Source organism: Petaurus breviceps, unplaced genomic scaffold, assembly GCF_028583685.1.
Source record: "Petaurus breviceps papuanus isolate PSGF00001 unplaced genomic scaffold, PetGlider_PUasm1.0 126, whole genome shotgun sequence".
Classification (NCBI taxonomy): Eukaryota; Metazoa; Chordata; class Mammalia; order Diprotodontia; family Petauridae; genus Petaurus; species Petaurus breviceps.
Window position 1 is genome coordinate 55,526,157 of NW_027185655.1, and position 22,889 is coordinate 55,549,045.

The 22,889-nt window shown below is 38.0% G+C and overlaps 1 protein-coding gene across 6 annotated transcripts in view; it reads right to left on the reverse strand.

Moving 5' to 3' along the window:
• STOX2 (storkhead box 2) overlaps window positions 1-22,889 on the reverse strand; it is a 317,208-nt gene that overhangs the window by 216,041 nt on the left and 78,278 nt on the right. Inside the window, exon 1 of one of the 6 annotated variants that reach the window (XM_069096451.1) lies at window positions 19,630-19,832. The exons of 4 other annotated variants lie outside the window; for them this stretch is intronic. The gene's annotated coding sequence lies outside the window, so the exon portion shown is untranslated. Of the gene's footprint in view, window positions 1-7,287; window positions 10,984-19,629; window positions 19,833-22,889 lie in introns of those variants that run through there. One more of the 6 variants, XM_069096459.1, reaches the window with a different exon arrangement.

Sequence of the window (22,889 nt, forward strand, 5' to 3'; positions counted from 1 at the left end):
TTTTCTGACACACATTAACTTATTTTATAGCTTTGCAAAAATTTTATCATCCTCAGAAAACATTTACAAAGGTTCTTTGGAGGAACACATTAAAAGTATAAGGAAAGGGTTGGAGGATGGGGGGCAAAGGGGCCAGTGTCAGAAAAAGGAAGCAGTGATAGATAGGAACCAGTCGTTCCAAAATAACTTCATTTCCTATTTTGTTTGGCTGGAAGAAGATAGGAAGGGGGGGAGGGGTGGTATTACTAGTCAGGTAGACCTGCACAGTGTCACAGACAAAGTACAGCTGAATTTCAACCAGCCATCTGACAGTCTCTCATGTTCACACAAAACAAGTTGGAGCTCTACAGGAAGGATGTTAGTGTAGTTGGCTGGATTTGGAACTGGCTGAATGACCAAACCCAAACAGTGGAGAAGAATGTATCTAGTCTACTGGGAATGCCAAAGAGCTCCATCTTGTGCTGCTTGACATTTTGTCAAAGATGGGGAATGAAGGCATAGATGAAATGCTTATACAATTCAGAATTGACATATAATTGCAAAATACTGTTACTGTGACAGATGCAGGAATTTCCTGAAGTCATCTCCAGCCATAGCCTTGATAGTTCAGTTTTCAATGTTCAAACCAATAAACACTACAAACTAGGACTTGATTTATTGTTCTGTTAATTGTATAAAGTCAGAGTTAAGAAAATGATGGAGAAAAATATTAATGATGCAGATTAAACTTAAAATTATGTCTCAGAGACAGCTGTTAACATTTACCAGACACCACTGGCTGGATGGAAGACTCCAGATCCAAAAAGACCACAGCAGCCTACAAAATGGGTTAAATACAATAAAATGAAATGTATAAAGATAAATATGAGTTCTTGCACCTGGTTGCTTGGGGTTTTTTTTTTAATCAATCGTCTAACTACAATCTGAAAGAAAAATTATATCCTTATGTGATAAGGACCTGACATAGTACGATATGTTCATGCAGTATGAGAATACATTAAAAGGTAGAGAATGAGCACTTTTTGTGGTCACCAAGAATTGGAAACAAAATAGCCTGGGGAATGGTGAGTCAAATTGTGGTCTATGAATGAATCTTAAGGACTAATAAAGAAGAACTGACCTTCTTTTGCTTCATTGTAATAGTCAAAACTAGGAATAATTGCTGAAAATTTCAGGAAGGCAAATTTCTGTTCAATAAAAGGGAAAAAATGTCTAAAATTGAAAGTGAAATGGGTTGCATTGAGATGTAATGACTTTTCCATCACTTGGTTTTGCTGTTCAGTTGTTTTTCAGTCATATACAACTTCTTGTGAAAATATTTGGGGTTTTCTTGGCAAAGATACTGGAGTGATTTGCCATTTCCTTCTCCAGCACATTACAGAGGAAGAAACTAAGGCAAACAGGGTTAAGTGACTTGCCCAGGGTCTCACAGCTAGGAAATGAGGAGAGAGGGAGGAAATGACGAGAAATCTGGGAGAGGAGTCTTCCTAACCCCATGCCCAGCACTCTATGCACTATGGCGCCCCCTAGCTGCCCCAATCGCCATGACTAGGCATCTTCAAGTGGATGCTGTATATAGACACATTTCTAATCAGTTACAGGGTGGTCCAGATGGTCCCTTCCCACCAAAACTTTTATGATAAGTCCCTTGTCAACACAGAGCTTACAATCTATCAGAAGAGATATGGTATACCTGTAAGAAGATAAATAAAATTTATGGCATTATACAATAAGATTCAAAATTGTGACACAAAGCAAAGATTTAACTTTGGAGCTACTGGATATGGTAGTGACTTGGAGTCAAGATCTGAGTTTGAATCCTACCTCAGATACTCACTAGTTGTGTGATCTTGAACAAATCACTTAACTTCTCTGGGCCTCAGTTTCCTCATATGTAAAATGAGGTGGTTTCATTCAACAGAATCCAAATTCTGCTTCATCTTTAAATCTAAATACTATCAAAGAGAACTCACTATGTGCTATGAGCAAAAGGCTTCATGAGGAAATGGAACTTGGGCAGTTTCTTGAAAGATAAGAGACAGCAGATTGAATTAAATTATGAAAGGTCCTAAGTAGCAGGCTAAGGAACTTGGATTTTATTTTGGAGACTTTACAGCATCAAAGAAGCTTTGTTCTTTTAAAGTAGAGGACTGGAATTTACAGAGTAAGTTTTAAGAAGGTTTATGTAGGACCCTTATGTAGCATAGGTTGTAAAGGAGACAGACTACAAGTACAGGGACCCAGTTAGAGTTATTACAACAGTAAAGGGAGGAGGTGTGAACCAGAAACATGTCAGTCAAAGCAGAAAGTAAAGATAATATGGATACAAACACTCCAAGAGAAGTACAAACTAGGAAGATTTACACGAACTGATGCAGGGTAGAGTAAGCAGAACCACAGCAATTTATACTACAATAATGACATGGAACAAACAAATAAATTAAAATTTTTAAGAATACTGATCAATTTCATGAGCAACCAAGTTGCCAATAAATGGATGATGAAAAATATAAGTTACCTTCCTGGGAAAGAGAAGTAATACATTAAAGATACTAACCCTAACCCTAAAATGCCTCTGATTCCACATATGACTCTAACCCTAACCTAACCCTAACTCTACAACTCTAACCCACCAACTCCAATTTTTGGACAAAGCTGAATATGGGAGCTTGTTTAAAATGAATAAGCTGTAAGGGCTTTGCTTTGCATTTCACTCAATTTGAGGGAGAGAGAGAAGAGAAGGGGGGGAACATGCTTATTAATTGAAAAGAAAAGTTTTAAATTAAAGGGAAAAAAAGAAAGGAATAGGTCTTCATGACAGGTAAAATTTAGAAGCTGAGAAAGAAGTAGTCAAAGATGTCTCCAAAGTTTTGAACCTAGGGAACTTGGAGAAGGATATAGAGTTTGGAGAAGGAACTGTTTTTGGGGGATAGTTAATGAGTTTGTTTTTAGACATGCTGAGTCTGGCATGATTAAGTCTAAGTAGAAACATTTAGCAAACAGAAATGGGGGGTTATAACACTCAGAACACAGGCTGGTTCTAAAGATACAGATGTGGGAATCTTTCAAGCTGAAGAGATCAAACATTAATGTTGATGTTTCTGAAGGAGAAAAAGCTAGGGATCTAGGACTGAGCTTTACACCCAGGGTTATAGGCCTGTGGACTGGTTTTTTTTTAATTTGTTAACTATTTCAACATAATTGGTTTCCTCTTTAATCACACATATTTTTTATGTATTTAGAAACATTATTCAGAGAAGAGGTCCATAGGCTTTAGCAGACTGACAAAGGGCTCTCTCTCTCTCTCTCTCTCTCTCTTTCTCACACACACACACACACACACACACGCACACATGCATGTGCACGCATGCCCCCACACACACACCTTAAGAACCCCTAACCTAAGTTATGTTCACATTAGGAGGATGGTAAAATTAAATGAAGTCAGTCAAGAAGGAGGAGTATTGAGGGAGGGGCAGAGGAAAACCAGGATCCTGAGGCATCTGGCAAAGCAATGGAGGAGAAAGTTTCCAAAAGAAGGCAGTAGTGAAGAGTTGCCAATGCAACCCAAAAGTTATGGACAATGAGGAATGAGGGAAAGTTTCAGTGAACGATTAGGAAAGTAACAATTGGAGAAAGCACCCTGGTAGCAGGGATAGACATTTGCAAAGGGGTGAGAATGAATGGTGAGAAAATGGAAACCCTTTCTAGAGAAATTTGATATTCAAAAGAATGGAGCAAAATAGGACCATAGCTTAGTGGGGTTACAGGGTCAAGAGAAGGTAGGAGAGATCTAAGTATGTTTATAGGCATTGATTGGAAAGGAAAGTAATATAGAGAGGGAAACACTGAATTTATCAAAGAATAGCCTAGAGGATTGAAGACTGACCTTGGGGTCAGAAAAACCTGATTCACAACTTCCCTATAAATCATACTCACTATGTGATCACAGGAAGGTCGCTTAATCTCTCAATAACTCAGGCAGCTTTCTAGAAACTCATCTAAGTTACAGCTCAATTGCTAGGCTACATCATTGGAGGGAGATTCTCCACCAGTATTTACCCACGTTGATAAAATCCCGGATCCAGACTTTTTTTTTTAAAGAGTGCAGTGGGGGTAATTGATAAATGAAAATTCATGAGAACAAAGTTAAAGATGAAATTAAGAGTATATAGGTAAGGGGTGAGGATCCTTGGAAGAGAAGAGGGGTCGTCTTTCTTGTTTATCTCCCTCTTATCTGAACTCCTGCATTCCTACTGGTACCATAAAATTCAACATTTTGACACATATTCCCTTGTATGTTTCATGTATGTTAGTCTTATTTCCTCATTAGACTGAAAACTCCCTGAGGGCAGGAAGTATATTTTATATTTCTTTTCTATGTCTCTTCTCTTTCTCCCTTTCCCCATCCCAAATACCTTGCAAGTATTAAGCACACAGTAGAATTCCAATAACTTCTTGCTAACTGTTTAGCTAAATGCCAGAGGGCAAGATAATATTATACATATAATATCATGTCCTATAACTTGACTGAATAGAATCAGCTGTAGACAGCAATGGCACATTTAAAACATGTCAAACATGCCCTATATAAAAAGACAAAATATTTTCCTAGTAATACTTTAGGAAATTTTCTTTTTTCCCTGATGGCTAAAACACTTTATTATATTCTGACATGTAGGATATCACAGGATCCATGCCAGCTAGTCTCACAAGTATCACCCCACTATTAACTATAATTAGCCAGTAGCAATTAACACAAAGTGGCTACTCCTAGACCAGTGAATCCAAGAGCTCAAACCCTGAGGCAGCTTTACCACTAACTTCAAATCTGAACAGAGACTGAGGCAGACCCAACATGGCAGCCAGCCTGCCCAGGAATGCCTGATTTTCTGATGAGCTGGTTCTAAATGTCTGGCAGACCCTAAGAACACAGGACTGCATCAAAACCCCCTGGGGCTTCCACTGCCACAGCACTTTGAGATGCTCCCAGGAGATTTGGGGCAAATGAACATCTCAGGAGAACTCTCCCAGAATTCCTGTTGAGGCCCCAGAGCCACTCCTACACTGAAAACTGACCCAGGATACCTACTGAGACAATTGTATGAACTTCTTAAACAGATTCTGGCCTAGATTCCCATAGCATGTATTTTATGGATATAACCATTAATGTACTCCATAAATATGGAGCCAAATTCTCCAATACCCATAAGCTGTTTTCTTCAAAAAGGACACACTTGCAAGTTGGATTAAGTGCTGTAGGCCATTAGGGCCCCATTTAATGGACTGAAGCATTAATTCACCAAATAGGACCCCAGTGACCAAAAGCATTAAATGCAACTTTTCAGTATGTCTAACTTATTCCCAGGGAGTACCAAATAAAAGGAGAAAATCTGACTCATTAAGTAATTGAAATGAAAAGTGCTATTCTGAGATTAGCACCAAGTGCAGTTCAAGATATTCAGACATATGCTTTAATTACAAAATATAAATACACCTAACCACTCAGACTACTGCCTGTTTGCTAACACTAATGTGTGACTGGCCTGGCAGTGAATTCTAAGATTCGCACCCTCCCCCCAGTCTTCATAGTTCTAAATCTTCTGTGATGAATTATTCTGTGAATTTTCCTTTACAAAAAAAGAGAAGTTTCCTGAGAGTCATTAAGTTTGCAGGGCTAGCGGGAAAAAAGCAAATCTCACACAGTGTAGATCATATCCAAGAAACTATTCCAAACAAGTATAAAGGATGGAGGTTCTTGGCAATGCCAAGCTGGCCAAGTATTGCCAAATATTATCCTAAATTTACATGCACATTTTGAAAAAGCTGTTTATAAACAACCTTCCATATGTGCTGGATAAGAAAAATCTTAATGAGAATTGATAATTGTCTGACTTCTGCAATCTGCCATTAGTTGCTATTTTAAGTTAAAATAATATTTCTACAAAAGTGTATTTCTAATGCTATGGCATTCTCATTTATTCTTTGAGAAGCCTTACATTTATCTAGAGTAGAAGATGGGAAGTACTTTATCTAAAAATCTCCTATTAGTCTCATTTTCACCTTAAACTACACTATTTGATGCAATAGTAGATTTCTATTAACCGTGGAATCTCTTGATACACATAAATTCAGCTCTAATAAAGGTGAATGAATTGACATACAATTATTATGTACCAGGTACAAACCATCAATGATATAATAAACCCAGAAATCTGTGTTTTCTATAAACAAAGCTTTTCAGCTCTGGACCTAAGACTCTGGAAAACAAAATTCCCCAAACTTTATTCTTAAAAGAGTAAAAGAAAAACACATAAAATACACTTACAAACAACTCATCTTTACAGTTTCCTCTCTAAAGACTGATCATCACGTCCCTTCCCTGTGTCCAGCCCAGTAACTCTCCTGAAACTCTGGGGCAGGGATGGGGAACCAGCGGCCTCATGGGGACCTTCTAGGTCATTGGGTGTGACTTTTTGACTGAGTCCAAGTTTTACAAAACAAATCCTTTTATTAAGGGGATTTGTTCTGTGAAGTTTGGATTCAGTCAAAGGTCCGTACTTGAGGAACTGGAGGGCCACATGTGTCCTTGAGGCCACAGGTTCCCTGCCCCAGGGGAAATGTAGCTATTTACTCACGTCAGTAAGTTAACCAGCCAAGTACAATATCTAAAATATCAATATTCAATATGTATTTATCCGAAAGTATTTGCTTCTAATAGACAAACACAGAAGACTGAACTCAACAGTAGTGAACACTCCTCCCCTTTGCTTCAACTAAGGCACAATAATACATCAATTTGCAACTTAAAATACAATGCAATTTAAATTAAAAAAAATAAAGTTCTGTTGGGAGAAAGCAGAAGAATGGTCTCAGATTCATACTACAGTCATTTTTCTCCTTCTGGCCCAAATGGAGGTCTTCCCAAAAGGACCATTTAAGAAACAACTTCTGTCTATTTCATGTCAGGCATGCAATTCACTGACCTTTCCACAGTAATATAATAACAATAAAAACAATTCAAAAGTCCAGGGCTGTTAATTTGAAAATAAAATCTCATCCAGAAAGAAGTATGGAAAAGAAATACAGTCATGGTCCTTAACAACATTTTTCACATGAGGCATAAAAATCAGTCAATTATTCAAATGTAACAGCATTTTTAACAAATGGACTTTAGCTCATAAGGAAACAATTGTCATATTTCAAAACTTTTAAAGAAGGATTTATGCCCATTTACTTTGGATTTCTCTAACGACAGAAACGTATTCCATGGTTCAATATACTTACTCTCCAGCTTGAATCCTGGGTTTCTGATTTTTGCAAGGGGTCTGTAAAATGTACAGATGGAAATAATCAGTGGGTTCCTTCAAATTCTGATGACTGCTGCTTTTATTCTCCTGATTTCCTTTGGTGCCAAAGATGTCCTTATACACCAGAGTTACTGTATGCTGAATGAAACTGATGTCAACATTTTATTACATCCAGTGTTTCAGGTTTCCCAATAGTTAATTCAAACATTAAAGATGGCTGCACTCTGTATATTTCTCCAATTCTGTTTTCTTTTCTCCTTTTTGGAAAAGAGCTAGACTCCCCTTACACATTACAGAGATTTAAAGTTGGACCTCTGCAGGGCTGCACTAAATTAAATATTAAGGTAATTCATTTCAAACTTCAGTCTCCCTCTTTCTTCCTGCCTCTAGTTGTTCTGGCAGTGTTAATTTTCCCACACCCTCCTGTAGTGGGGAACAGCTTGTCTGGACAAGTAAGATAACTCTTTGGGCAGGAGATTAAAAACCCACACTGAAGTCATTAAGCACCTACTGGGCCAGGTCCTGAATTTACTCAGCATAGCTTCCAACCCAGCCATCAACTGCCATTGGAAAGCCACCGGAAGAGCCCAACTAAGACATGCTCATTTGGGCATTTCCAGGGCCTGGTACTGCTTGTATTTTATATCATGAAATAGGATTACAATTTAGCTGCCAGTACTAAGGAGAAATGCCTTAGCTTTAATTTAGTTTTGCAGCTCACTATGAGAACTACCAAGACTCATCCCTTGTAGCCATTGGCTTCAGGCCTGGAAAGTTCTTTGCATTCAGCAAGTTTTTTTGGAGAGGAGAGGGAAAAAAAAAAGTTTCGTAACTATACCCTCAAAACACAATGGAAGTATCAAGGAATGCATTTCCAAGATACTGAAACAAGGGAAGATACTGAGTAATTAAAGGGGAAAAATTTAAAACTTATGTTATAAAATGATCAACCCCCTTTCTCATCTCTATAAAATCTTTATGAGAATGAGATACACATGTATTAAGGATAACTTTGATAATAACAGGAAGGGAATAACAGGCTTGTACAAGTAACAGTCTATGGTAAGCATCTTCACTATGGAAGATGTAGACATCTTTGTGGACAAATTATTCAAAAGCATAGAGATACAAGATCCCCTGGTCTTGGTTGGTTGATTATTTTAACAAGCATCTAATTCCAAAAACTTTGTTAAGAACTCTAATCAACACAATGATTAACTATCAAGGTTTCCAGAAGACCAAGGATGAAACATGCTGCCTACATCCTTTTAGAGGGGTGATGGGTTCAGGGGGCAAATTAAGATATATGGTTTTTGGACATGACCTGTGTGGGAATTCATCTTGCTTGACTATGCATATTTGTTGCAAGGATTTTGTTCTTTTTTTCTTTAAAGGAAGTGAGAAGTGAGTCAGGAGGAAAGTTGTCATTGAAAAAATAAATTTAACAAGTTTTTTTTTTAATCATCAACTCACTAGGGCAAAACATAGCTCTAAAGTTTGCCCTCTAGATAGGAGTATCAAATATTTTAAGATACAGTCCTTGATATTTGGATGGACAAAGATAACTTTGTTCAGTAAGTTACAGAATAGGGCTATTATTACATTCCTCAGAGGGAATCACCAAAGTCATAATGATATTCAGAATCTGAATGGAAAAGATATTCCCTATAGATGGTAAGATTCTCTAAATCTTTGCATGTGGATGAAATTATGCTGATCTCATGAAGACTCAGAATAATATAGGGCCTCTTCAACAAGCTTAATAACCATTTTAAAGATACTGGTTTAAAAATCTAGACAGGAAAGAAACAGATAAAGGATGTGTACTCGGTGGAGGCAAGATGGTGGAGTAAAAGAAGGAACTTGCTTGAGCTCCCATTTCAACCACCTCCAAAACCTGTAAAATATGACTCTAAACAAATTTTAGAGCTACCGAACCCACAAAGTGAGAGGGAGAAACAAATCTCCCACTGAAGGCAGCCATCAGGCCAACAAGAAGGGTCTATTGCATGGAGCTGGGAGCCAAGCACAGTCCTGCATGAGCCCTGTGGGCCCAGAGCTGGGATGGCCCTAACCAGCAGCACAGACCAGCCAGAGCAGACTTCCGGAAAGTGAATCACTGGCATCTGTGGTGGTTTCCAGACTTCTCAACCCATAAACACCAAAGAGAAAGTAAAAGGGCAGTGGAGAACCCTGTTGATCCAGGGAGAGAACAACACAGTCCGGCCCCTGCCCCCAGGGCAGCAAAGGTGACAGTGGCAGCAACTGCTTTTGCTATTGCTGTTTCTGGCTCCTGGCCTACAGGTCATGGGGGGACCAAGTGACTGTCCAGAGGGCATTGGCAGGGATCTCTTTGCTGGCACTGAGGCAGGATTCTCCTGCTTTGCCCTGCTTGGATCTGGGTCACAGTCTTGGGTGGTAGTCCTAGTATGAGGAGCACTGGTGCAGCAAAGCTTGTTGAGGCTGTGGAGAGAATGTTCTCCTCACAGTTCTGAGGCAGGTGCCTGGAAAAAGCTCTGACAGCAGGTGTGCAAAACCCCAGCAATTTGGGACACAGCACTCTCCACTCTGGAAGCAGAGTTCTACTATGGCAAAGAGCTCAAAAGTCAAGTAATTGGCTGGCAAGATGAGCAAACAGAGGATGCACAATCAGACTATAGAATCCTTTTTTGGGGGGACAAAGAGAATCAAAACATAGAACTAGAAGAAGACGACAAAGTCAAAACTCCTGCATCAAAAACCTCCAAGAAAAATATGAATTGGTCATAGGCCATGGAGGAGCTCAAGGAGGATTTTGAAAATCTAGTAAGAGAAATAGAGGAAAAATTGGGAAGAGAAATGAGAATTATGTAAGAAAACCATGAAAATGAGTCAACAAGCTACTAAAGGAAATCCAAAAAAAATACTGAAGAAAACACACCTTAAAAAATAGACTAACTAGGGCAGGTAGGTGGTGCAGTGAATAGGGCACCGGCCCTGGAGTCAGGAGGACCTTGGTTCAAATCTGGCCTCAGATACTTAACACAAAAACCTAGCGATGTGACCTTGGGCAAGTCACTTAACCCCAATTGCCCTACCTTCCACCCTCAGGGAAAAAAAAGACTAACTCAAATGGCAAAAGAGGCCCAAAAAGCCAACGAGGAGAAGAATGCCTTAAAAAGCCAAATTTGCCAGATGAAAAAAGAATTGCAAAAACTCACTAAAGAGAATAATTCCTTCAAAATTAGATTGGAGCAAATGGAAGCTAATGACTTTATGAGAAATCAAGATACTATAAAACAGATCCAAACAAATGAAAAAAAATAAAAGACAATGTGAAATATCTCATTGGAAAAACTACTGACCTGGAAAATAAATCCAGGAGAGATTATTTAAAATTATTGGACTTCCTGAAAGCCATGATCAAAAAAAGAACACAGACATCATCCTTCAAGAAATTCTCAAGGAAAATTGCCCTGATATTCTAGAACCAGAGGGCAAAATAGAAATTGAAAGAATTCACTGATCACCTCTTGAAAAAGATCCCAAAAAGAAAACTCCTAGGAATATCATAGACAAATTACAGAGTTCCCAGGCCGAGGAGAAAATTTTACAAGCTGTCAGGAAGAAACAATTTGAGTATTGAGGACATACAATCAGGATAACACCAAATCTAGCAGCTTCTACATTAAGGGATCAAAGGGCTTGGAATATGATATTCCAGAGGTCAAAGGAGCTAGGATTAAAACCAAGAATCACCTACCCAGCAAAACTGAGTATAATATTTCAGGGAAAATATGGTCATTCAATGAAATAGAGGACTTTCAAGTATTTTTGCTGGAAAAAAAAACAGAGCTGAACAGAAAATTTGACTTTCAAATACAAGAAGCAAGAGAAGCATGAGAAGGTAAACAAGAAAAAGAAACCATAAGGAACTTATTAAAGTTGAACTATTTATATTCCTACATGGAAAAATGATAATTATAACTCATGAGACCTTTCTCAGTATAAGGATAGTTGAAGGAAATATATACACACAACATATGTGTGTACAGGTATACATAAACAGAGAGCACAGGATGAGTTGAATATGAAGGGGTAATATCTAAAAAATAAAATTAAGAGGTGAGAGAGAAATATATTGGGAGAAGGAGAAAGGGAGAGATAGAATATGGTAAATTATCTTACATAAAAGGGGCAAGAGAAAACTGTTACAATGGAGAGGAAGAGCAGAAACGTGAAAGGGAGTGAATCAACCTTACTCTCATTGAATTTGGCTTAAGGAGGGAATAACATACATACTCAATTGTGTATCTTAACCTACAGGAAAGTAGGGAGGAAGGGGATAAGAGGGGGGATGACAGAAGGGAGGGCAGATTGGGGGAGAGGATAGTTAGAAGCAAACACTTTTGAAAAGGGACAGGGTCAAAGGAGAAAATAGAATAAATGGGGGCTGGGATAGGATGGAGGGAAATATAGTCTTTCATAATGTAACTGCTATGGAAATGTTTTCTGTGACTACACATGTACAAGCTATATTGAATTGCTTGTCTTCTTAGTGGAGGGGGAGAGGATGGAAGAAGGGAAAGAATCTGGAAGTCAAAATTTTAAAAACAAATGTTAAAGATTATTTCTTATATGCACCTGGGAAATAAGATATAAAGGAAATGTGGTATAGAAATCCATCTTGCCCTACAAGAAAGTAATGTGGGGGGGGGGGGGGGAAGGGGAAAAAAAAAAGAACAGATTGGGGGAAGGGGTGCTCAGTATGCTTGCTATATTGGGGCAGGGGGTAGGGGAGAGATGGGGAGAAAATATGTGACTAAAAATCTTATAGAAGTGCATATTGAAAACTAAAAAAAAATAAACAGAGTATAAAAAAAGAATGTGTACTGTCTAGACTATGATTTAATATATCTTGGAAGTCACTACAGATGTATGATGAGGTAGGACCAGAACTCCAGAGGTTGAAGAGAGAGGACTGGATGGCATTTAAGAAATTGCCCAGTACTGTCAATACTTGCTGACACAAAACCCTATCTTTTTTCTTAGTTTACCTTTTCTCAATTACATGTAAAAACAATCTTTAATATTCATTAGTTTTGAGTTCCAAATTCTCTCCCCTCCCTTCCTCCTCCTTGAGAAGGCAAGCAATTTGATATAGATTATACATGTGCAGTCATGCAAAATATATTTCCATATTAGTCATGTGACAAAAGAAAACAGACAAAAAAAAGAAAAAGAAAGAAAGTTTTAAAAGTATGTTTCTATCTGCATTCAGACTCCATCAGTTCTTTCTCTAAAGGTGGATAGTATTTTTCATCATAAATTCTTTGGAATTGTCTTAGATCATTGTATTGCTGAGAATAGCTAAGTCATTCACAATTGATCATCATACACTACCACTGTTACTGTGTACAATGCTCTCCTGGTTCTGTTCATTTCATTTTGTATAAGTTGATACAAATCTCAGAAAACCCCATCTTTTTAATACCAATATTTTTCTAATAATGCTAGAAGTTTGTAAATCCTAGAATACCACAGTTTCTGAAGAATAAGAATTGTGGGTGACCTGAAGGGCAACAGAAAAAGGTAGAAAAAAGTAGTTGTATTTTGAGGGTATAATTATGTACCTTTTTTTCCACTCAAAAACAAGTTGCCAAATGAATATTTGTATATGAGAAGTTGAATAAAAGATATTATGTGGAAAACATGTGGTCAGAAAAGGAGGTGGGCCAGACTGGTAGAGAGAGTAATGGACAACAGGAATATCCCAAGTGCTAAAGGTATGCCTTCAATGCACTGGGTAAAAGTCCTACAAAAATTTATGGGGGATGCCCAGCAAATGGGGAGTGACTGAACAAGTTGTGGTATATGAATGTAATGGAATATTATTATGTTCTAAGAAAAGATGAGCAGGCAGATTTCAGAAAAAACTGGAAAGACTTACATGAACTGATGCTGAGTGAGGGGAGCAGAACCAGGATAACATTGTACACAGTTACAGCCACCTTGTGTGATGACTAACTTTGATAGACTAGGCTCTTCTCAGCCGTGCAAGGTTTTAAGACAACTCCAAAAGTCTCATGATGGAAAATACTATCCACATCCAGAGAAAGAATTATGGAGTCTGAGCGCAGATTGAAGCATACTATTTGTTCTCTCTCTTTTTTGCTTTGTTTTCTTCTGTTTCTTCTTTCTTATGGTTCATTCCATTGGTTATAATTCTTCTTTGTAACATGACTAATGTGAAAATATGTTGAATGTGAATGTATATAGAGAGCCTATATCAGATTGCACACCATCTTGGGGAAGGGGGAGGAGAAGGAGCAGGAGAAAATTTGGAACTCAAAAGCTTGTGGAACTGAATGTTGTAAACTAAAAATAAATACATTTTTAAAAAATAAAAAAAATTATGGAAGGTTATCAATAAGGGTTGCAGACTGAATTGATGATGAACTGCATTGTTCGAACCATTTAAGTATTAATATATTAAACATAATATTAATTAATATAGAATATTACAATTATAGTAATATTATATAATATATTGATATAGTACTCATGTGTATCTTTTTTTTTAAGCAATTGGGGTTAAGTAACTTGCTCAAGATTACACGACCAATTATTTCTGGGTGTGGTGCTAAGTATCTGAGCCTGGATTCAATCCCAGGTCATCCCAATTCTGGGGCCAGTGTACTTATTCACTGTTCCACCTGGCCGCCCCTAAGCAATTGGGGTTAAGTAACTTGCTCAAGGTTACACGGCCAGGTGTTTTTGGATGGGCGCTAAGTGTCTGAGCCTGGATTCGATCCCAGGTCATCCCAACTCTGGGGCCGGTGCTCTTACTCACTGTGCTACCTGGCTGCCCCCCACGTGTATCTCTTACTGAACTGTACTGAACAACTGAAAAGTCATGTCAATGAAATTCATGTTTCCATCATGGTTTCTAATTCTTTATTAAGTCAATATGCACTCAGTAAACACTGGGTGAAAAGAGAAAAACAACCCCTTTCTTCAAGGAACTTATAACCTAATAGGGGAGACAACAAGCAAAGAAGGTAAGTGAAAGACAGTCAAAAGAGGAGGATGGTGGGGCAGGAAAGGCTTCTTGTAGATGGTGCAATTTTAGCTGGGACTTGCAGGAGGCCAGAGGAGCCTGGAAGGGAGAGTAGCACAGAATTCCAGGCATGGGGGAGAGCCAGTGAAAATGCAGAGTCCGGAGATGGAAGGCCTTGTGCAAAGGATGGCAAAGAGGCCCCTGTCATTGGATGGAAGAGTATAGAGGGGACTAAAGTGTAGGAAGACTGGAGAGGTAGGAGGGGAGACAAGGTAATAAAGATCTTCAAAGGTCAAAAAGGATCTTATATGTGACCTTGGGAGTAAGAAAGAACCACTGTAGTTTAGGACACGTCTGACATGCACTTTATGACATGTACTTTAGAACGGTCATTCTGATGGTTGAGTGGTTATGGATTGGAATGGGAGAGACTTTAGGCAGGGGATCGCATTAAAGGCTATTGCAGTTGACCAGCTGTGAGGAGGTAAGGACCTGCATCAGAATACTACTACTGGCAGCATCAGAGGAGAAAAGATTGTGTATATGTGATATTTTAATTTGTTGTTGTTATTCAGTCATTTCTGTTGTGTCTGATACTTCATGACCCCATTTGGGGTTTTCTTGGCAAAGATACTGGAGGAATTTGTCATTTCCTTCTCCAGCTCATTTTAGGAAACTGAGGTGGATTTAAGTGACTTGTCCTGGGTCACACAGCTAGCAAGTGTCAGAGGTCAGATCTGAACTCAGGTCTTACTGACTCCAGGCATGGTACTCTATCCATTGTACCACCTAGCTGCTCAGATGTTAATGTTAATAGCAGATTTTTTTAAATTCACACAACATTTTCTTCATCACTGATATATGATTCCTCTTTAGCTTATGGGTGTGGTTGGATTTTCAGCCCTGGGATAATTCTATCACCAGCATCAGAATATAACCTGTTCAGCATTTCTTGTCTTCTCTTTGCTCCATGACTAAACAGTCAAATGAAATTAACACTCAAAATTAATTTTTCTTTCAACCCTTCTTTAAAAAGCTCATCTTTACCAAGAACATTGAAGATTAAAAAGAATTTGGAAATTATAAATGGGAGCACCATTGTACAAGTACAGACCATAGAATCGAGTTTGGTAGAAAGTGAATAAGCTCAGTATTTACCAAGTCCAAGAATAACTTCATAAGAAAAGCTAAGTATGAAGCACTCTTCAGTTTCTCCCTAGCACATGCAGCAATAACAATATCAACAGCTATAGGAAAATCTATGAAGAGGTCATAGGGAAACAAATGTATTGGGTTTCTCTTTTCTGGGACAGGAGGAAGCAACATTTTGAACATGACAAATCTACTAAAAAAAACTGGACCAGAATAATTTAAAGCACTTAATAAGCAATGTCATTAATTACATTATTATCTTAATATTCCACCCACCATCTCCACCAAAGATAAACCACATGCAATCATTTTACAGATGAAAAAAAAGGGAAGCAGTTAAATGACTCACCTTAAAAATTTTATAGCTTAATTTTCTACTGAAAATTCTCTTTTTTGGACCCCTTGAAACAAGAATTTTCTTGAAACTAATCTCTTTTTTTTAAGTTTGAGAACCAAAAAGATCCACAAAATAGAGCAAAAGAAGATAAGGCAAGTATATTATGTTCATAGTTTCATACCCAGTTCAAAACGCAATAGAGATTTCCAATATGTAGAATATATATGTGAAATCCATAAAAAACCAATAATGCAAATTTCACATCACAGTAAAAGAGTTCAGTCTGGTTTCACTGACCTTCAAATACCAGAACATAAAAAGAGTCAAGAGAATACACAGATTTGTTGATCTGGCATCAACTTTTGTTTTTCTAAAGACATTTCCCTATTCTAAAAATATTCAACTGACCCAAGCATTAGAGCTTGGCAAAACAGTGAGGCAGCCAAGAGGAGAAGATAATTTCATCTTAACAGCTACTTTATAATGATGTCTCTTCCTTCTCATTATCGGAGATTTACATTCAAGAATCCCAACAAGCATAAACTTAGGCTGACAGTATAAACTTTCCCTTAAATGAATGACAACATGTATCTCTCAAAAACCACACGACTGTTTTTAGCTAAGACAGAAAGATGAAACATTTCATGAGAACACTGATTATAGAAGAGACAGTAGAAGAAAACATAATTTGTACCCAGAATTAGGCTTTCTATACACATCCGCAGCATTTTAAACAAAATGTCTACATAAAACAGTCAACTGCGTGGGGGAGGGCTGCCTCCAACACTCAGTACAAATATCACCAGTATGCCTTTTACTTGGAAAGTCCTTAAAAGGCTCCTAAAAAAATTACTTTTTTTTCTAATATAAGTGATATGGAGGAGAAAATCAGAGAAAGAGGCTTTTTTTTAAAGGAAATACAGGGAAGAAAAAGCTAGGATTTTGAGGAGGAAATTATTTTGAATGTGAAGACTGAATTTTGGGGTCAAAAAAGGTCATGTAGTCAGAAGATGCTCCAAGGAGATAAATCAAATATGTGTTTTATAATGAAAGCCTTCTCATTACTTTTATATCACATGCAATATAATAGTACTTTATGCTACAATTTTTAAAATATCCTCAGCTCACATCCCCAACAGGTCTCGTAGCTGATGTTGGCAAAGAATTTTTTTTTGTTTTTCACCTTTCTTTGTATCACCAATGCTTGGCACAGGTTTTGGCACATAGTAGGTGCTTGAATATTGAGTGGTGGCTATTCTTCAATAACATTGTATACTCATTAAGATTTAAAGTTAAAATGAGTGACTGACAAATGTTTTGTAATTTGGTCTTTAATTAAGAATAAGGGGGGGGGCGGACCTTAGGACTAAGCTTGGAAACCACTTAAAAGTTCTTTTGTTCAAAGCTGAAGGCCAACAAAAACTTTTGGTGATTCATCTTTTTTAATTTGGCAACTTTGAATTAAAAGGAACATATAAATCTTGTTTCAAATAACCCTTTCTAAGCAGTGTTTCCTTTGCAAATGAAAGAAAAACATGGACTTATCTTTAATTCACAAATATTTATTTTTTGTGATTTACAGCTAAGTGGCACAGAAGATGAAGCACTGCATCTGGAGTCAGGAAGAGGAGCTCAAATACCACCCAAGCACTTAAAAGCTACATATCCCTGGGAAGTCACATAGCCTCAGTTTCCACATCTATAAAATGGGGATAATAATAGGACTTACCTCACATGGTAGTTGTAAGGATCAAATTGGATAATATGTATAAAGTAATTTATGATTACTATCATTATTAAAGGGAGACAGGTTTGGCAAGATCAGTCTATCCCGAGTCGTATTCTCTCTCTTACTTGAATCTTCCTGCTTCCTAACTAACATCAAGAAATCAGGAAAATCAGAATACAAACCACTACTAAAATTCTAATCCATGATATTAGTAAAACATTGTACCTCTTTCTCAAACACATCAGAACTTAAGTCAATGAGCATTTAATCAGAGAATCATTAAAGCAAAGCATTTAATCAGAGCATTAAATCAAAGATTTTAGAGTTTGAAGAGACATGAAGAGAATACATTTCAACAGGCAGTGTTACCTGAGGAATAAAAAAGCTGACTTTAGTCAGAAAGATCTGGGTTCAGATCCTGTCTCTTATATATGCTGAGCATGTGACCATAAGCAAGTCCCTTAACCGTTCATTTCTTTCTCCTCTCCCCTGATCCCACCAATTCTCAAAGACTGTACTTGCAGAGTACATACTGAGCTACATTGGCAGAGGGGCTTTACTTATCAAGGGTTTTCCTATACCACTGAAATTACATCTGGTCCAAAAAAAGTCCATCTAGTCTAGGGGTTCTTAAATTTGTTGTGTGTCATAGACCCCTAGGCAGTATGGTGAAGTCTATGAACCCCTTCTCAACATAGCATGTGGGGGAGGGGGTTAAATCAGAATTAGAGAAATGCTAAATGTCAATTAGAGGGTAAAAACAATAAAGATGAATTTTTTCCCCATCTAAGTTCATGGGAAATCTACCCATGGACCCCCAGGTTAAGAACTCCTTATCTAATCTTTCAATTTACAAATGAGAAAATTGAGGTCCCAAAGAGGAAAGTGACTTTACCAAAGTCACATAGCTAGTTGATAGGAAAGCTAAAACTGAAGCTTGGGTCCCCAGCTTCCATCAGACTAATATTCTTTCCATACAATAATTAACACTTTGCTTAGTGTCAACTACAAAAATATTGTAGCTAGGTTTTTTGTTGTCGTTTTACATCTCTCACTCACAAACCCTCCTAGTCCCCAAATAAAAAAAAAAGAAAAGCATCATCTTGTTTCAAATAAGAAGTCAAAACCAAACCACAATTGCAATGTCTCAAAATATCCATCTCATTCTACACCTTCTATCAAAAGGTGAGTTAGAATGGTTCTCGCTCAGTCCTCTGAGGTCATGGTTGGTCACTGAACTGATTAGTTTTACAGGTAGTATTTTTGCTGTTTTTGTTTTTGCTGTGATATTGTTTAGACCTGAGACTTACCAAAAGTTTACCATGAGCAAATCTGACATATAAGCTACCTACCTCTCTAACTTGGATTTGACTACCAGCTGTCACATTATATATATTTCTACACAAAATGAAACTTTATACAATTCTACTCATACCTTTTATACAAATTTCCCTTAAGGTTGCCAACAACTGTAGTAATTTCTGACCCAGAAAACAAGCTCCTATGGTTCTACCAGATGGCAGAAATCATTGGGACAATGACATTCAACTCTTTCCCCCTCTTTTATGTTCCAAGGGCTTTCAAAAGTAGCTAATTTTCATGGCAACCCAGCCACCTAAAAGAACAACAAAGAATGGGAGGGAGGAAAAAGGGAAAGGAAAAGGAAGAATGCCTTTCACAAATCTTGAGATTCTGAAAGAGATGCTGAATAAGTAGCAAATAGCCCATCCAGTATCTGGGCGAGATGAGGTACATACAAAAAGTCACCCTAAATCTGGTAGCTGAAAATAGGAGGCTACTTCCTGCCAAGATGACTGACTAGAAAGCAGACCACCCAGTTCCAGCAAAACTGGCATTCACATCAGATTGAATAATGATCAAGAATTCAAATCTGAATTACTTCTTTGACCCCAGCAGTACACAAAAAGTCAGCCAGAAACCCACAAGCAATAGGCAATGAGACCCCTCCAACAAAACCAATGCTGGCACAGAGTAGCCTCCCACCATGACCAGAAACAGGATGAGGTTCTGTGTTTGAAGGCAAAAAGAGTGGAGGGCTCACCTGAGGAAGTCTCAGCATGTTGTCAGAAAGCTCCAGGGTAAGATCCTTGGAAATACCTGAGTAACAGCAGGCATGTTACCTGTGACTACTGATGTGTTGCAATGCTCAGAATCCATGAAGATCCAGTGCTCTGAATTCCAAAGATCCAGGGAGATCTAAGTATGGGAGACAGAGGTCAGCCCAGGGACCCAGTATGAGATTAAACAGGTCCTTATACCCCACCAAAAGTACAGCAGAGAGTAAGGGCATGACCCTGGCACAAAGCCCCAGCGAAGACCAAAGAGCTGGAGAAATTTGTAAACCAAAGAAAACAAAAATATGAAATATTAGTGAAAATCTAGAGATACTCCCAAAAGAAACTGAATATCTCCATAAGAACTGCAAGCAAAGACTCGAAGAAAAAAAAATAAAAGGAGTTCCATAAGGCCCACTGGAATGAGTTGAAGAAATGATACAAGAGAATCAAAATTGCTAGGCATAGTGATACATGCCTGTAATCCCTGCTACTGGGAAAAGGTGAGATTGGTGGAATGCTTGAGCTCAGGAGTTTTGAAGCTAAAACTGATCCAGTATTCACACTAAGTCTAACACCAATATGGTAAGACTCCAAGGGAAGAACTACCGGGATACCTAAAGAGGGGTGAAGTAACCCAGATCAGAAATGGAGGTCAATGTTTCTGGGTTGAACAGCACTGATAATGGACATATTAGTGCAAGGGAAAGGAAGGGGGGGAGAGAGAGAAAGAGAGAGAGAGAGAGAGAGAGAGAGAGAGAGAGAGGAAAGATATTGAAGGGAGAATCAGTAACAAAAAAGAAAATGATAAATTTAAACAAAAAAAATAACCTGAAAAAATACAATAGACTAAATTAAAATCAACAACTTCATGAGACAGCAAGGAAATATTGGAACAAGATTAAAAGATTGGCAAACTGAAGAAAATGAAAGATACCTGATATCAAAAGCAACTGACAGCAGGATAAGGAGAAATAATTTGGGAATCCTTGGATTCCCCCCATAACCATAATTAAAATTTAAAACTGAACACCATATTTCAAGAAATCATAAATGAAATCTGCCCAGATCTATTAGAAACATAGGGCAAAGCCAAACCAGAATCAAGGGAAAAGACCAGGAATGTCAGAGCAAAAATGGAGGGCTTTAGCATTAAAAGGAACAGAAAGGGAAACCAGGTCAGAGTCATCATGGCCCTAGGCATGAAGAAACTGGAACACAATCAACCCCTGCCTGGTTCAGCTAGTACCCACTTCTGGAGAGAGTAAATAGCCCAGGGTCATCCTGGCCCTGGCTCTCCCTAAAACACTGTCCATTTCTCTAGGTTCAGCTGCCTGAGTGCTGCTACCACCATCTCCTGGAAGAAGAAGCAACCATATCTGTGGTAGCAGAGGGACCAGGACGTGGAGCCATAGTTGTGAACAACAGAAATGAATAAAACAGGAAGAGTGACTGAGAGGCAGGGACACATGTGGAAGTTCTGTCCTTGTCCCCTGACAACAATGTGAGTCACAGCACAGTGCAGGTCTCCTTTGGGATGGGGAGAAGAATAACAAGATTTGGAGCTGGAATGAACCTCATGGCTCATCACCAAACTTCTTTATTGTACAGATGTAGAAATTGAAGCCCAGAAAGACTGACTAACTCACCCAAAGTCACATAAATAACAGAGTTAGGTCCTCTAACTCACACAGATAGCAAGACAAGACAGAGCAGAGGGAGGGTTTAAATCCAGGTCCCTGATCCCAAATCTCGATTCTTTACAGGGCACCATATTGTCTTCTTAAGGAGGAAGGGAAGGGCATAAGGGCAACAGGGATTAGAATGGGGGGAAGGAGGTCTTTTTTGACTCTGTCTTAAATAGGAGCCATTATTATATCCTTTGCTGTATAAATAAAATCTAGTCTATGTTAATTCCTTGCTAGCTTAAGAGCCGATGGCCACCTGAGGAGATATAAGGCACTGGCATTCCTAATTGCCACCAGAGTGGTGCAAAATGAGCCAAATGTCTGCATTCCCTGGGTTCATTTAGATGGGAGCAAACAAGTCAGTAGAGATTCCCAAAGTGACTCAAGTTCCTTTTATCAGGAGGGAGCTTCTGACATTAAAGTTATCAATTATTTTCACTCTTAAACATCCACCTACCCAAGATGGCATTAATGCATTTGAATATCCATCTTGTCCTGCTTATTCTCTCAGTATAGTTATGGTAGCCCACTCAATTCCATCATAAAAAGGTCTCAATTAATTACGCCAATGAATTTCAAGTGTGATGTCAATTTAGGTAAGTGTAATAATAATCACAATAATTTCATAGGTGTTAGTTTACTTTTCCAAGACTATGTTTCTTTACTCATTGTAGAACCAAAGAAATATGAGCTGATTCTGCATTATGGACTTATGATAGTATTTTGAGTCAGTTCAGCACAGATGGCCTTGCCACTCAGGGATCCTATAAAAGCTAACTCTTTTAGGTAATAATATCCATACATTAAATCTTCTCTTAATGTTTCTTAATGGGAAGTCCGTTTACCTGTAAGAGTTTATGCTTTTCCAAAAGATGAACAATATGCTCTCTTTGTACTGGTTGAAATAGACTTAGTACATTTACATCTTTTAACAACCTTCCTACTTACAATCAGAGTACTCTTTGTACTCACGCTTACCTTCATGGGTATTATTAATCTCTATAAATATAGATACAATTTTTAAAAATGCTTTTCTCTTCCAACTCTTTGCAACTGTTCTTCACAGCTCTATTTTTAAATATTCTAAAGACGTCTATTAAGCATCACAAGGGTCTTGCAATGGCTCCACAGAAGATGTATGTTTTTCTCCAGTTTCTCAGATGTACCTCAATAAATATTCTATCCCCTTAAGTTATTTTTTTAGGACTGACCTAGCTAGGTAATGAACACACATGGTAGAATGAAACAAACTAAATAATATATGAAGGAATCTCTACTATGACTAAAGATTAAACTATAAACCACACCTTTAAAAATGTCCAATATGTGATTTCTGTCTTTTCCATTTCCATCGCCATTATCCCAGTCCTGAACTTGAGAATCAAGGGACCTCAGCTCTAATACTGAATTACTAGTGAGCTGTGCCTGCTTCCTAGTGTGCAACCACTTCATGACTTGAAATCTCAGCTTCCTCAGACTAGAAAATGTGCCCTAGAATTCTTTAGAATTCAGTCCATCATGCTAACTCCAATGCTTACACCTACTCACACAAACTTCAA